The sequence below is a fragment of the Daphnia carinata genome, chromosome 8, assembly GCF_022539665.2.
Source record: "Daphnia carinata strain CSIRO-1 chromosome 8, CSIRO_AGI_Dcar_HiC_V3, whole genome shotgun sequence".
In the NCBI taxonomy this organism is placed as follows: domain Eukaryota; kingdom Metazoa; phylum Arthropoda; class Branchiopoda; order Diplostraca; family Daphniidae; genus Daphnia; species Daphnia carinata.
Window position 1 is genome coordinate 2239209 of NC_081338.1, and position 5323 is coordinate 2244531.

Here is a 5323-nt window from a genome sequence, read left to right on the forward strand (position 1 = left end):
AGATTTTAGGTCATTTTGAATAAAACTCTTTAAAAAATAATTTTTCAACTTAGTTTAGTTTTCTGGCAACATTAAGCTTTGGGGGAAGTCCATCATAGTTTATACTTGGCCAAAGTTTAACGTGCTGCCTCAGTTGGATTCCAAATTGAAACTGGAAACATCAATGTGTCCAGTTTGTGATCGATAGCAGTCAGTTGATGCTAAGGTATGTAGAGGAGACCGGGGCTAATCGGGACACGGGTTAGTTGGGACAAGCTATTTTTTACAGAGACGCTTAATTATAAAATTATGAAATTTACACATCATGTTTATTAACTACATGGGCATTTGGGGATGAGTTTTTGTGATAGAGGTGGCATCCATTCTTAAGATACGGCCATAAGAAATTTTTAAGGGGTCGAAATTATGTTGTGCTCTAATAAAAAATATTTATTTACGGCCACGTCATTTGATGTACAATTTTGCAAAAAATATAGTGAAATCCACTGTTCATTTTCACACATTTCTTTGGTTTTCCAAAAAAAATTATGACGTGGTTTGCTGAAAATCACACATTTTCAGAGACACCACCCATGGGGCAGGTTGGGAAAACAAATTCTGGGGTAAAATGGGACGGGATAAAGCTATTCCGTTTCCCGGATATGTAAATTCTTTTCTTGTCACTATGTTAATTTTGGTCCAAACAAAATTAGAACTCAGCTGTGATTTAATATTTTGTATTTTCATTATTCCTATTTCAGTATTAAAAAGGTTTTTTAATGCTGACCTCACTTTTTGTCGTTTCATCTTGTCAATTTTCTAGTCTCCAGCAATTTTACAAAATTCTCGTCGATTGATTAAACAAACCATGCCAAAATATATACTGGCTGGTTTGTAATAAGACAACGTAGGACTTGAAAACTTTTTTTTTTTAAATTGTAGGACCAGCCAGTAGCACGATATTAGCTCTGTCCTGAGTTACCCCATGTCCGTCCCAAGTTACCACGCTCATCGAGTGAGCCAACGAATTTTAGGTAAGTTTCAGTATTTTTTTTAACCACTAAAAGTGAAAATATTTTCCTTAAAAGAATACTGTGTATAGATAAAGACAGTGCGGTTTTAATGGAGAAGAAAGGTTTTGTTTATCTCTCACTAGTCGAAAATTATTCGACAAAAAAGAAACGCGTCCCAATTAGCGGCATGTGGACGATTGCCCCCTTTAACAAATGCTCACCCAGCTCCGGAACAGTTGCCCCCTGACTTTTGCCCCCCAATATTAACGACCCCCTAACTAATGCCCCATTAACTAAAGTCCCTGTCAAATATAACAATTGACCCCCATTTATTGTGTTTAACTGTCTTGCACAAAAAGTGACCGCTACAATAAAATATTATTGGCAATTACCTTGAGTTTGTTTTCATTGTTATTGTTAATTGCGCCTGCTACTGGCCTGTTCGATACTGTCATCAAATAAAATATTGCTGTCTGCTATTGATAAAGTGTAGCGGTGAATGTCGTGTGTCTGTGTGTTTGCTATGTTTTGATCTATCGGACTTTGGAGGTAGGTACCAATCATAGGAAAGTAAAAGATAAGTAAAATAAGGAATCCGCGCGTCGGGTCATGCGTTTGATCGCGCATCGGATATAGCACAGCTCCCTTAGGGATGTCACAGCAAACAGGCTTGTTTGTAGTTACCTACCTTGTGTGTTCCAGCCCATTTTTGCTTTTGCCTCCTTTCTCCTTCTTTGACTCTTATTGGTTTCCGACTTGTGTAATTTTGTAACCTGACCTTGTAATTGTTATTATTTTTGAATAAACCTATATATAGGAAGTAGGAAGTCACAAATGTCAATTCATTCTTCTCTAGCACATCTTGCGCATCTCTGATTTACATCTCTACTCTTTTAATTTGTAAAATGTTTTACGAAGAAGACGAGTTCCCTATGGTTGAACCCGTTAAAGGAGTTAAATACAGTGGTACCCGCTACAACTCCGAGGAGGATTTATTTACCATCTACAGAAGAAAACGTAAGAATTTGATTTTGTATTCAAGCATAGTTGAGCAGTAATTCTTAATATATTATTTTTACAGATACACGCACAACATATATCACTGCAAGTACCATAAGAAACTTCAGGGGAGCTGCAAGGTGAGAGTTAAATCGGGACTTGAAGATGCTATTTTTAGCAAACACGGTGATACTAAGCATAATCATCCACCCGAGCTGGAAGAACAGCAGTTGCTTCGTGTAGTCAACGCGTGTGCTGATGCTGCTGCTGTGGATCGCCGTAAACCTCGGATTGTGTTTGACGCCGTTCGGAGAGAGTAAGTCCATCTTCATTGAGGAAATCATTAAATATTCATCATTAAATTATTCAAGAAATGCTGGGGTTAACATTGGCTATGGTGATGCAATGCAGCGTCGGATGCAGCGATCAAAAAGGAGAAGGCAATCACAAATACCCAAGACTATAGAAGAAATAGCTGGATTGATTGAAGAGTATCAGGAGTATAGGTAATGCCAAAAATTAATACTATTAAGAAAATTTCAATATCTCTTTTCTTTTAAAGGGATGCCTTTGGTGATGGAAAATTTTTTAGAGGCCTGGTAAAGACGGTTGAGGGAGAAGCATTGGTCTTTTTATCCCCGACACTACTGCCGGAACTTAGTGAAGCGACCGAACTTCAGGCTGACGCAACTTTTCGAACAGTCCCCGGATTGATTATACAGCTCTTCACTATCCACATCACAAGGGGTCATTTGGTAAATAACTATTATTGTAGGGGGTATTGGTAAAAAAAAGCTGTAAACTGGTATTTTACCATAATTTTCCATTAGGCATTACCATTTGCGTACATTCTAATGACTAGAAAATCACGCATCCTTTATGATGCTGTGCTAGAGAAAGTCATCGATATTTTTGATGAACTTCATCCGGACCGTTTCATTTCGGTTGATCTCATCATGTCTGATTATGAAGCAGCAATTCAAGGTTCGATGGCGGCCGCGTTTCATGGAAGTCAACATATTGGTTGCTTTTTTCCGTACTCTCAGGTATATTTATCTTTTGAATATGTTGCAGGCACTTTAATTAATCTAATTTTATTCAGGCTATCTGGAGAAGGATACAAAAGTATGGCCTTTAGTTTGCGTATAAGAACCGCTCTGTCATAGAAAAATACGTAAAGGAGCTTATCGCGTTAGCGCTTTTGCCGTCGGATGAAATTTTGGCCGGTTATCAAGTAAGTGCCTGACATTTTAAATTGAAATTTCGAAATTCTTACACAGTTTTTTTTTACAACAGAATATAAAAGCCTACTATCATGATGTTCTCCGCCGTGAAAGTGCAGCAATTCAGGCAGGAATAAAGCAACTGAACAACTATTTCCTTAGTTACTGGATTGGTGAAATTACTCCGCAAGTCTTCAGTGTTTTTGGCCTGGTGAACCGGACAAATAATTTGGTGGAATCGTGGCACAGGTGGCTGAATGACCGCATGGGAAAATCCCATCTTAATGTTTGGGATTTCATCTGTAAGTGGGGTTTCGAATATTTTTAAATGCATTTAATATGTACAATTCAGAATGATAATTTGAACAATTCATATTTTTTAGATTATATCAAGGAAGCCGAGGATTCTAAAACTCGTGATTACCAACCCGACGACAACCCCTTTCGCAGCAAAAACGGAATGAGGTCATATCAAAAAGGATTTTATTGAGGGTGTCATCTCTATGCGGGATTTTCTAAAAAAATCCAGGCATTTAACTGAGCCAGACGTAAGTTAGCATTTAATTTGTAACTTATAATTTATCTTAATGGCGTTGAATTACATTTTCAGCTGATTACACAAAACCAAGCCGACTCGACCGAAAGGACAACAATTCAACCGGGAACTGTTAGAGCGCCTGCAATTAACCACGCTTCTCCTGCAGTCGAGCCAGCCGACAATGATAATGATCCTTCGGCTGAAGCCGAAATAACACCTGTAACCAGTCGGCCACGCCGTATAGTTCACGTACCCCGTCACCTGTCAGCAGACGGTGGTTCCCCAATTACGCCTCCCAGTCGACGATGTACCCGGAGAAGACAAAAATAAAACCTGTTTTACTTATTGTCTATCATATTGCCTAGGGAAGGGGGCTATTGTTAGGTTTGAATAGGGGGCATTAGTTAGGAGGGGCATTAGTTTTGGGGGGCAAAAGTCGGGGGGGGGGGCAACTGTAGCAAAGCCGGGAGGGGGCATTTGTCAAAGGGGGCATGTAATGTTTGATACAGCCACCAGATAGCGCTGTTGCTATGTGGGGGGACTAGAGTCGAATACAGTACGTGATAGCCAGCCAAGGAGCATGATCACAACCTATCCCTACTAGCACTGTGCCGTCACAGGGACATTCGTAGGATATCCGTCGGATCCGAGCTGGATATCCATTTCGACGTCCGACGGATATCACAGGGACTTCCTAATGTCCGCTCTTAGGGACATCCCAACAGGGATGTTCAATGGATATCAATCATCGGACGTCCCTTGTCGGTTAACGTATGGATATCCTCATAATGTCCATGAACAGACATCCCCCGAACGTCCCGCAGAAGCAAAGTAAGGATATTGTGCGTACTGTTATGGTTATTTATGGGACGTAGCAAGGACCTCCAAATATTTAAATAAATGAATAATAAATAAATATAGTATTCAAACTTGTTTATTTAGTAAGTTCTTATACTGCATTGAATACATAAATCAATCAATCGGATACATCAATGATCATCAATGATGGTAACTGAACGCAAAGTACACACAATTGCCTGTGTGCACGAAATCACGGTGTCATCCGTCTTCTTAGTTAAATGACGTCCAGGAGTCACGGCTGGCATCAAGCCTTCTTGATTAAGTTGAATTTTGCGGATGTGAACGGAAACCGATTCTTTTCCGTTCACTGAAAGTCCTATAAAATAAAGGAAACATCAGTTATTGTTTATAAAAAACCGCGTCAAATAGTTACCGACGTCTCAGTTGGGAGGATGATTAACTTCGGCTGGTTCCCCTCCGGCTGGTTCCCCTCCGTCTGGTGGTCCAGCGTTCGCATTAGCAGCTTCACCTGCCTCTTGCGACAACCTCACTTGCTCTGGGTCTCTTTTCATAAAGTTCTTGGTCTCCCATTCCATTTCAGCATATTTTGCATTCCGAAATTGAGGAACCCCTTTTACGCCCTCTATAAAAAAATTTATGATTACAATAAGCGAAATAATTTTGATAATGTCTACTCACCGAAAATTGCACGAGTAATAGGAGATTTTTGGAGTCCGTTTTTTCGAATTCCATTTCGCATTTTCCCCTCC

The 5323-nt window shown here is 39.7% G+C and overlaps 1 pseudogene; it reads left to right on the forward strand.

Moving 5' to 3' along the window:
- Positions 1-1897: 1897 nt before the first annotated feature.
- On the forward strand, positions 1898-4587 carry LOC130704139 (uncharacterized; annotated as a pseudogene).
- The last annotated feature ends 736 nt before the right edge of the window (positions 4588-5323 follow it).